Source organism: Nicotiana tabacum, chromosome 23 (assembly GCF_000715075.1).
Source record: "Nicotiana tabacum cultivar K326 chromosome 23, ASM71507v2, whole genome shotgun sequence".
Taxonomy (NCBI): Eukaryota; Viridiplantae; Streptophyta; class Magnoliopsida; order Solanales; family Solanaceae; genus Nicotiana; species Nicotiana tabacum.
In genome coordinates this window covers 33,507,429-33,519,397 of record NC_134102.1, presented here as the reverse complement: position 1 = coordinate 33,519,397, position 11,969 = coordinate 33,507,429, and the positions used below count along the sequence as shown (strand labels likewise).

At 34.7% G+C, this 11,969-nt stretch overlaps 1 pseudogene; it reads left to right on the top strand.

Annotated features, from left to right (window-relative positions):
- Positions 1-9,667: 9,667 nt before the first annotated feature.
- Positions 9,668-11,565, top strand: LOC107804060 (cytochrome P450 83B1-like; annotated as a pseudogene).
- The last annotated feature ends 404 nt before the right edge of the window (positions 11,566-11,969 follow it).

The following is an 11,969-nucleotide window of genomic DNA, read 5'->3' as shown; positions in this document are numbered from 1 at the left end:
TAGGATAAAAAGAAGCATCATAACTTAGTAATAATAATTCCAATTCATTAACCATTTCTGCTATTCATCTCTTAACCTTTACTAATAATTTTTTATGAAGTCTTTTTGAAACTAAAACACCTTTGCGAAGGTCGACAATCCTCCTTTTTTCAAAATCAGAAGAACTGGAATCTGTAATTGATCTTTTAATTGAGCTTTTCTACAAAAGAAAATCAAACAAGTGTTGTTGCAAAGCCAAGGTTTTTCAGACGGTTTCTTCAAAATAAATATGAGGTTTGAGAACTAATCTTTAAGGTATACCTAAATACTATCTCTTTAAACAAGCTGTACTAGAATTATATAAATGGCCACGTCATTTTAAAAGACAACTGTTTTAAAACTTAGCCATATCTCACAGGTTTTTTTTTCTTGCAAATACAAATGTTATATACATATTTCTAAACTCTTTTCAATCATATAGATACAAACATTTTCTTAAAGGCTTTTATAAATCTATACCTTTTTTTCAAAATTACATATATTAATTTTAAGTAATAGGCTTTAACTAGATATACGATAAACCATATCTTTAAGCACTAATTAAGCAGAGTATAGACAACAAATCCTTTAAACCTAGTCTAAGTCCTATGGAGCTACCTCAGGTAGATTTTAAGGGGTGCCTAACACCTTCCCCTTAGAAGAACAAGAACCCTTACCCATAATCTCACCGGTTAGCAGACCAATAAAAATGTAACTTAATAATTAAATAGGTACCCTAGTATACCTTTAAATATTAGATGACGACTCTCTTTTATCATCAATAGGGAAATACTAGTTGAATCTTGTTTTGACTAGTGCAAAATAGGGCGCTACAACATGGCGACTCTGCTGGGGACTTCACAATTAGGATTTGACCTTAGTAAACTTAAACTAGACTTGGAATTTAGGATTGTTTGTACACTGCTTTAACTGTGTTTGATTTGCAGTTGTATGCTTACCTGCCTTACTTGCTCATTATGTACTGCTTACTTTAAATGTTATTGCTAATATCCCACTATCTGTTACCATTTTATATATATTGTCATCAGACTTTTTCCTATCGAGTCTTGGCTATACACTATCACAGACAATGGCACGTGAGGATTATTTTTTACACCCCTTCGAACCTTCTTTCAAAATTATTTTCAGTGAATGGCTTTGTGAGGTCAAATGACATAACTTCTCGCAATATTCAGTCCAACTCAAAATAAGGAAACACACTACTCTAGCAAACATAGGTCATATTGCATAAACCTTAGGTGGGTCGGTCCTTGGCATCGACACCCAATTAGGAATGCCACCCTAATATCAATGGGTCATGCACCCAACAACATGACCTTTGTGGAAAGACGAACTAATCATGAAGAGTACTTAAGATCTGAAGAAAATACTTATCAAACCCTTTTTCTCTACCCTCTTTAGAAATAAAAAATCAACGAAAATATCCCCGAGATCAATATGGTGATGGGAGCACCGCACAAGCTAACGCAATGGTGGAAGAACATCCGCTGAGAGCATGGAGACAAAATCAGGGCACACCTAGGAGCATTGACTGCCTTGCTAAACATCCGAGCTGACAAGATGCTTACCCGCTTGCTGATAGAATTCTGGGATTCGGCCAAAGTAGTTTTCAAGTTTGCTGATTGTGAGTTGGTACCAACGTTGGAAGAAGTTACCAATTTCTTAGAGCTGCCATTTACGGGGAGGAGACCAATACTACCGGTCACCATGCCCGACTACAGGTTTCTTGATGCTTTGGGTCTGGCAAACAGTCAGGGTTTGAGAAACATTGAAGATGGATAGGTAAACCTGGACCGATTGTTCGATAGGTTCAGACATCGTGAGAGCTATGAATGGTACTTGGGAGAATTTCAGTGTGATCAGGCAACTTGAGAAACTCTCCGACCCATAACTTCTCTTTGGCACTGCTGGGATTGCTGGTTTTTCTACAAAGAAGAGGACGTATCAATATCAATTTGCTGCATGTGGTTTTAGCAACATTCCGGGGCAATTTTCAAGCTACTCTGGTACCTATGGCGTTAGATAAAATGCTTAGACCACTGTCAGCATGTTCCCGAGGGTACGATTTCTTCAAGGGCTGCAACCTGCTGCTTCAAATATGGGCCGCAGAGCACTTCTTTCAACGAGAGGCCACAATTGACTACTTTGTAGGCATTTTCGAAGTCACAGCGAGAGAATGAGGCATTGGGTCTCCCCGCATAGACATGAAGAATGGAGAGAGATGCTGACCAACTTAAGTTGAGAATGAATCAATTGGAAGTTGTCATGACTGGCCGGAAAATAAGATTTCCTTTCCTTTGTGGCGACTCTCTTTTATCATCAATAGAGAAATCACTAGTTGAATCTTGTTTTGACTCGTGCAAAATAGGGTGCAACAAATAAGATTTCCTTTCCTTTGTCTATTGAATATTTAATTTCAATTACTTTTTACTCTTCTACATTTGAAAAAGTGAAGTAAACTTAGTTATTAGAAACCCGATTTATTCTAATAGTGACTTTGACGACAAAAACTATTTTTTGGTTAAAACAATAAGCGGAAGAGATATCGAACAAAAAATTCTAGTTCGTAGAATCTATAATCAATTTTTTATTTTATACATGCCAGATTATAAACTTGTAACTGTTTTCAATTTTAAAATATTATATTTTGGTTGAACTATCCATTTTTGAAATTGTTACAGAATCTTCATAAATGAAACAAAACCTTCATTTTACTTTACTTTTTTTTTTAAAAAAATCGTCATTAATTTAGAATATGCCATTTTATTTCTTGTTGTGCATTGAACTCAGGAAAAATACAAAGCATTTAGCATGCTTTTTCAATGCATGTCACATTTGACTTACATATTATATTGTCATTCAACGGATCGGTTGACTCGCATCACGCCTTTTATTATTTCAAATTATTTAGAGACCTAGTGCGAGTCATGAGCAAGGTGAAAAATACATTCTGGTGAACCCACCTTTGTTCGAGGGAGCTGTCTTATATTGAATTGAGTTAAAACTTTTAGTACAGTTATTTCTTGTATGTACTTCTATAGTTGTGCTCCACAAATGACATGACAAATCAGCTGTTTATGTTACATACTTTAGGGATTATTTTTATACGGTTAGGTTTATGCCAAAATTAAATGAATATATATGAATGGGATGAGTCCATTAGGTGAAGGTCATGACCTGAAATTGGATCGTAAAAGAAAGTTAGGGTTAGGATCACCTCCAATGATTGATCCTCCAGTAATGTTCGAGTGCTTGACTTAAATGTTAATGGCTTCCTTCTCTTTCTTCACTTACGGAAAAATAAAGTATACCATGTTTGTTTTTTTTTCCTTATAAATGCAAGGAAATGTTGGAGATTTTTTTTTTTTTTTTTTTTTCCCTAGCTCATCTTCAGTGCTAGAAACATCCATCCTAAAATATGCTTTGACTTACAGATTTTAGTACAAAAATTAAATATATTGCATAAAGTTAAAGACAAAATAATTTTAAGTAGAAAACCTCCTTACTCAAGGGAGTAAAATCCAAAGGAACTATAAATTCTAGTACCTTATCCTCTACGATCAACTCAATTGTATCAAATCCTCCTAGACTATAAACTCTAGTCTAAAACTCTAAAAATAATTTCTCTGAATTATTTATCTACGATTACACTTCACATAAACAAAAATAGATAAGGAATAATAACTCAAGACTTTAATTAACTAAGGAACTCAAACAATGTTTTCTCTGGATCAAGTTCTTTAGTGGAGTAACTTAGAATCCATAAAAGTACCTTCTTGCTATGGTTGCTCTTTGCCTTTTGAACAATATATAGTGTTTTGGGAGAAATAGCACCTTCTTGTTATGATTGCTTTGTCTTTGAACAATATTTAGTGTTTTGGGAAAAATAGCAGTGGTCTTCAATAAAAGCGAGCAATAAATATTCTCTAAGAGTTGCTCCAATATTTTCTCCAAGACCTAGAATAATTCGGGCACTCCATATAAAGAAAACAAATCTAAGAGGATTCAATTTCTTTCCTTAAAAAATCTCTTTCACACGACTTTTCTTTCCATGCAAGTATTCCTATAATTAAATTGCTTGTTCAACATGAACTCTGCTATCCAAATATAACACTTGTTGCTCACGAAACAACCCTTTATGTTAGCATAATAAATATCTTGAAATGGCCTGATTTTTTGACAACCGTTTGTTAATCATCAATCTTATTTAAGCTCAGCTTAACATTCAACAACTAAATTTCTGCAAAAAATTAATACTCAAATTTGACAGAACTCATAGTTCGTCCCCAATTCACACCCGTTTTCTCTTTCTCCTTACTGTTATAATTAACGCTTCTTGAGTGACTACCAATAACACCCACTTCTAATTGAAGACAAAATTTCTGTTCAAGAATTACAAGAATTCGATGGAGATGATAGTGATCCAAATTCAGTTTTTAACTTTAACTGCCATTTGCCATTCTGGTTTATTTAACAGACAAGAAAATTTGGTTAGTGAGAGAAAATGAGCTTTGCTAAGTGGGTAACAATGGACAATTAAGTAGTGACCATAGCATGATAGTTAAAAGAGAAGAAGCAATCTAAGGTATTAAAATCTAAGGTGAACAGATGGCTTTAATCAAGCATCCTACCGAACATTACAAGGAGTAAAATTAGAATTTATCAATATTTTAAGGATTAAAATCACGAATTCCCATTTTGACTATCTAAGACATCGTAGTCAAGTGGAAAATTAAGTGCGACAAAAACAAATTAGTAATGTCATTGCATATTTAAATTATAGTTATTCCCTGCCGTCCAGCCGGCTGATTCATCCTTAAATAGCAATCATACAATTAAAAAAGGAAAAAGGAACAGTTTAACAAAGATCTATATATTGAAATCATCTGACATGTATACTTTACAACTTTACTAGAAAACTCAAATATGATGCTCTTTCTGTTCTTATTAGTAACCCTTCTTCCTGGGATGGGCATAATACCGGCCGAACCGAAAAAACCGGTCGAACCGTGAATTTTAATTTTTCGGTTTCGGTTTAATCGGTTTTTCGGTCGGTGCACGGTTTTTAAATTATTAATTTTTGATTTTTCGGTGCGGTTTACGGTTTTGGTGTTTCGGTTTAACCGAATAACCGAAATTTTGGGTATTAGTTATTACCCATTTTAGGCTGAAGCCCAATATCTATTTGAACTTTGAAGCCCAATTTAGTTTACCCAAATCCAAACTTATTGATAGTCTGTCTAATACCCAAAGTCCAAACTCATCGGTTACAACTGACTAAATCACTAATACACATTACACTTAGTCACTTCCCATTTTCCATTTCCCAAACCTAAATAAAGAATTAGATTTAGGGTTCTCAAGCCTACATCAATTGAAAAGTTCGCCTCTTCGGTTCTTCCTTCTTACTGTGCGACTGATGCGACTCGTCGTCGCCGACTGCTGCGACTTCTTCTGAGTTCCTGTGAGTTCTGCGCCTTCTTCCTCAACTCAACAGTAACGCCTTCTTCCTCAGCTCGTCGCTCATCTTTCATCCTCAGGTTAGTGCGAGTTCTTCTGAGTTATGAAGAAAGAAAATGTCTTAATCTTTTGTGTATGTTGATTTTCAATTAGTCTGACTGTTAGTCTTTTATTTATGTTGATTTTCAATTATCTCACTGTTATTCTTTGTGTATGAAGAAAGAAAATATCTCACTGTCTTAGTCTTTCACTTCAATATATTTCAAAATCAGGTCTAACGTATGGACAGCTTTACTTTAGTATTAAGCACCACAATTTCTCTCAAAATTTCAAAAAGCAATCAAGTACACCAATAAAATAATAAGGTGCTTGGATGTTTCTGCCAAAGAAGATTTATGGCCAACCAAAAAAGCAAAGGATTTGCTTTACATACCACTATAATAAATAAGTATTATAAATAAACTCTAAAGTTAAAAGAGAAAGGTGCTTGGATTTGTATGTTTCTGCCAAATGAGGTTTCTAGGTAGATGGCCAACCTAAAAAGCAAAGGATTTGCTTTACATATCACTACAATAAATAAGTAATGTAAATAAACTCTAAAGTTAAAAGAGAAAGGTACAGATTAAACATGTTTTCACTTATGAACATAGGAAAATTAGTATCTACTCATAATCGTTTGATAAATGTTGTATGTACTAGTAAATGGATTCAAGGTTCTATAGCAGTAAGAACGATTGAACAACCAAATAATGTTAATAATCTCATCACTACTAGTACAAAATCAGTTCAACATGAAAAGATGAATCAAAAAAAGTATAAATTTTAACCTTATGTAAAATATTTTAAAGGCAGTTAACCACAAATTTAATCCAGTGAACAACAGATTAGAATAGAAAAATACTTACCAAAATTTTAATATCAAAGAATTAGTTTGTTTCGACATTTATTATATATGTCGCTAAATAAATGTCGTCGTAGCTATGATTTTTTGTAGTGTCTATTTGTTACAGACTTATAGGAGTTCTGACCTTAATTCTATTTTCATTCGATTTTCTATAGATGGCAGAAGTTAAAAGTAGAGTAAGTGGGGTGGGTTCATCTGAAAGCGAAATCACATCTTCACCTGCAAATTCAGTTGAAACTAGTCAAGGCCCAAAAAAAAAAGAAAATCCGTAAAATATAGATCAACTGCTTGGGATCATTTTGAAAAGTTTAAAGATGATAATAGAGGTGATAGAGCAAAGTGTAGACATTGTGGTCGTGATTATAAGGCTGATTCACGATTGAATGGAACAACATCATTGAATACTCATTTAAAGAAGTGTTCAAAAATACCACGAAAAGTTGATAATACTCAAACACAATTGTATTTACAAAAGGATGGGCAAATTAATGGTGGGGTGCTTTGAAAATTTGGACAAGAACTAGTTAGGAGGGCTTTAGTTGAGATGGTAATTACGGATTTATTGAAAAGAAAGGCTTTAAGAAATTTATGAGCATAGCCCAACCTCTATTTAATGTTCCTTCTCGTAGGGCAATTACAAGGGATTGTTTTCAAGTTTACAATGAAGAAAGGCTTACACTAATGAACAATTTCAGAGAAGTAAAACCAAAAATTTGCCTTACCACAGACACATGGACTTCATTACAAAGAATTAACTATATGTGTTTGACGGGTCATTTTATTGATAGAGATTGGGTGTTGCATAAAAGAATACTAAATTTTTGCCCTATCTCTAGTTATAAGGATGACGAAATGGCAAAAGTTATTGGTAATTGTTCGCTTGAATGGAAATTGGATAAGGTATTCGCTGTTACTGTTGATAATGCTTCTTCGAATGATGTCACGGTAAAAGAATTGTCTAAACAACTAGATATGTGGAAAACTAATTCGATGAGTGGTAAGCATCTTCATGTGAGATGCATGGCTCACATATTTAATCTAATTGTGCAAGATGGTTTGAAGGAAATTGATGTTTCTGTAAAATGTGTTAGACAAGCTGTGAGGTATGTGAGATCATCTCCGCAAAGGACCTTAAAGTTTAGGGAATGTTGTGCACATCAAGAGGTAGAATGTAGCAAAATATTGTGTTTGGATGTTCCTACAAGGTGAAATTCCACTTACTTGATGTTGGAAACGGTGCAAAACTTTGAGAAGGCCTTTGACAAGCTTTATCTTTTTGATGATGGATTTTCTACTCATCTTTGTACGCATGTTTGTGAAGATGGGAATATTGCAGGTCCATTTGTATGTGATGATTGGGTGAATGTGAGAAACGTGATAAAGTTTCTTGAAAGATTTTACGAGCTTACCGAAAAAATTTCAGGTTCACGTTATGTTACTTCTAATTGTCATTTTGAGGATATATGTGAGCTTGATAGTCATTTGAAAGCTTGTTTAGCTAGTGATGATACTAATTTGAGTAAGATGTTAGGGAAGATGAAAGAAAAGTTTAAAAAATATTGGGGTGAACCGGAAAAGATGAATAAAATGATATTCATTGCTTCTGTATTAGATCCTCATAATAAATTAGAGTATGTTGGTTTTGCACTTGAGAAAATATTCGGGGAGGAACCAGGGAAGAAATTAACTGCCGAAGTGGATACTTATTTAAATTCTTTGTTTGGGGAGTATAAAAAAAATACTCCAAAGGATGTTATCTTCAATCATCTCCATCTAAATCTACTTCATCTTATGACACATTTGAGCCATCTAGTGAAAATGTGAGAACAAAATCTGTGAGAACAAAGCAATTGTTGAAAAGGCAAAAGGAAGACTCTAGAAGTGTAGGTGCTAAATCTGAGTTGGAAAGATATATTGGTGAAGGACAAGAGCAGTTGTCTAATGATTCTAATGACTTTAAAATCTTAGATTGGTGGAAAATTAATGCGCCTCGATTTCCTATTCTATCCGAGCTAGCTCGTGATGTGTTAGCCATTCCAATTTCAAGTGTTGCATCGGAATGTGCATTTAGCACCGGTGGCCGCATTCTTGATTCATTTAGGAGTTCATTGACTCCTCGGTTGGTGCAAAGTCTTGTTTGTGTTCAAGATTGGTTTAGATGTGAGGGTACTCCTATTAATGTTGAAGAAGATTTCGAGTTTCTTGAGCAAATTGAACTTGGTAAGATTTTGCGTCATATGAGTGTTTTATTGAAAATTAGTTTACTTTGTAAGTTTAATTGACACACTTTATCAAATTATATTTAGATATGGCAACGAGCGGAAGAGAAACTTGCATTGTTGAAAGAGATAATAGCATTGTTGATGCATAGTTTGAACAAGTGGTAAGTTTAAAGATTTGCTTGTTTTATGATATTATTTTGTTATTTATAATTAAATATATTTTATTAACTTGTGAAATTTTCTAATTTTTTTTGTAGGTTCAACTATGCCTCGTGGTCCTAAAGCTAGATCACCTATTTGGGAATATTTTGAGCTAGTTAAAGTAAATGAAGAAGCCCGCAAAGCAAAGTGCCTTCATTGTGGCCGAGTTTATAATTGTCATCCAAAGTATTATGGCACTTATGGCTTAGTGAAGCATATTAAGAAGTGTCTTATGCCTCATCCAGTGATTCGTATTTAAGGCTTTAAGTATCATTTTCTAGACTTACTTTGTGGCTTGTGGCTTGTGACTAGTTTGCCACTGTTTTGTTGTTTGGTGATGGTATTTCTAGACTTATTTTGGACTTTGGTAGCTGCTAGATTTGCCACTGTGTTAAACTGTTTTGGACTAGTTTGCCACAGCTGGACTGTGCGGTATTTTGCTACTTAGGTGTTCTGTTTGCACTGATGCCACTGAAGGCCTCCCTGCTCTCTGTGTGCTTGTTCTCTATAGTCTATTCTCGGTTTCATTTATAGTGTTGCTTCAAATTAGAGTGTTATTGTCACCAAAACTTGTGTTCGACTGCCGTCTGCCACTGTCTTTCTCTGTTGCTGGGCTGGACGAACAACTAAATGACAATTTGCTGGGCTGTCTTTCTCAAAAGTCAAAATGACAATTTACTGTTGGGCTGGACGAAAAACAAATAAATTCCAGCCTTGTTTATTGATGTTCCTACAAACCGTAAATACTTGTTGTTCCTACAACCGTTTAAAACAGAAAAAATAAACCGGAAATAACCGAACCGAACTTTGAAAAAACCGCACCGAACCGTAAATACTTTGGTTTGATTTGGTTATTAATATTACAAAATCGAAAACTGATAAACCGAACCGTACTTTCATAATAACCGACCGAACCGACCGATCGACGCCCACCCTACTTCTTCCTATTGTCCTTAGTTTCCTACTTCTACCAGCCAAGAATAGAAAAAATGTTATGCCACCAGGTCCCTTAGGAATGCCTTTAATTGGAAATTTGCATCAATTTGATAGTTTAACCCCTCATCTTTATTTTTGGAAACTTTCCAAGAAATATGGGAAAATCTTCTTGGTTCTGCTACTGTGATAGTAGTTTCTTCAGCAAAACTTGCAAAAGAGGTAACAAAAATACAAGATTTAGCATTTTGTAGTAGACCACCTATTCTTGGGCAGCAAAAGTTATCTTACAGTGGTCTTGATATTGGCTTTGCACCTTACAATGACTATTGGAGGGAAATGAGAAAAATTTGTGTTGTTCATTTGTTTAGTCTCAAGAAAGTGCAATCTTTTAGTCCAATTCGCGAAGATGAAGTCTTTAGAATGGTCAACAAGATATCTAAACAAGCTGCAGCTTCTCAAATAACCAATCTGAGCAATATAGTGATTTCACTAACTAGTACAATTATTTGTAGAGTTGCTTTTGGTATTAGGTATGATGAAGAAGCACATGAAAGGAGGAGATTTGATGAAGTTTTAGCTGTGACTCAAGAAATGATGGCTGGATTCTTTGTGTCTGATTATTTTCCTTTCTTACGCTGGTTAGATAAACTTTCTGGAAGTATAACTAGACTTGAGAAGAATTTTAAGGAGTTAGATGAGTTTTATGAAGAACTCATTGAGCAACATCTCAATCCCAAGAAGCCACAATCCATGGAAGGAGATATTCTTGATCTTTTGCTCCAATTGAGGAAAGAGCAATCAACTCCAATTGATCTCACTTTGGACAATATAAAGGCAATTCTCATGGTAATCAACTACTCTCAGCTCCATTCCACTTTATATAGTGGTGTTTGATGGCACGAAGTCTAAGAAAGAAAAACTTTTGACGATCTTAGATCTTAAGATTTTTAGATATATCGTAACATTTCATTAAGGGTAAAATAATAAATTTAAAGTTAATGAGTTTCTTGATATAGAAAAGTGTTAGTTCTATTTTTAAAAGAATAAAAAAGAGTATCAGAGAAGAATTATGACTAAAAATAATATATGTATATACAGGATTTAACAATATCTGCTTTTGTTTTTTCCTCCCAATTACTTTTGTAGAATATATTAGTTGGTGGAACAGACACGGGGGCAGCTGCAATAGTTTGGGGAATGACAGCCTTGATAAAGAACCCAAAAGCCATGAAACAAGTTCAAACAGAAATTAGAGAATCAGTTGGGAGTAAGAAAGGCATGGTGAATGAAGATGATATCCAAAACCTGCCTTATCTCAAAGCAGTGATAAAGGAGACATTTAGATTGTATCCACCAGTTCCACTCCTAGTGCCAAGAGAAACAATGCACAAGTCCATACTAGAAGGGTATGAAATTCAACCAAAAACTATCATTCATGTTAATTCTTGGGCTATTGCAAGGGATCCTGAATATTGGGAAAATCCAGAAGAATTTATACCTGAGAGATTTTTTAATAGCAATATTGATTTTAAGGGCCAAGACTTTGAGTTGCTTCCATTTGGAGCAGGGAGGAGAGGTTGCCCGGGTATTGCACTTGGTGTTGCAACTGTGGAGCTTGTACTTTCCAATCTTCTTTATGCATTTGATTGGGAGTTGCCTTGTGGGGTGAACATACAAGACATTGACACAGATGTTTTGCCTGGTCTTACCATGCATAAGAAAAATGCTCTTTGCCTTGTTCCTAGTAATTATCTCTAGGCTACACCTATTACTTATTAGTAAGTTTTTTGCACTTTTTTACTATTTAATTAGGCCAAAATAAAAGAAACACCTTTCCCACTTGTCTCCGTGTGATATAGGTCATTATGGATACGAGTCGTGAAAGCAGCCATTAATGCTTGCTTAATTGCATTAGGGTAAGTTGTTTACATTGTACCCTTTGGGTGCGGCCCTTCCTCGAACACGCAGAATACCTTGTGTACAGGCTGCAAATTACACTGCTCAGAAATACTTGCAGCAAGTCATATGACTTCACACTACTATTTTGCTCTCTTTCTTCCATTGTTAGGAGTAGATGATAATCATTGCCTCAAGATCCTGCCATGCCATACGTGCTGTCTTCCTTTTACAGTCTTTTAAGTTTCTTGAATAAACATGGGAGAGAGCAGTCTTGAAAAGGGAAAAGCATATGACAGTATAATTTATAA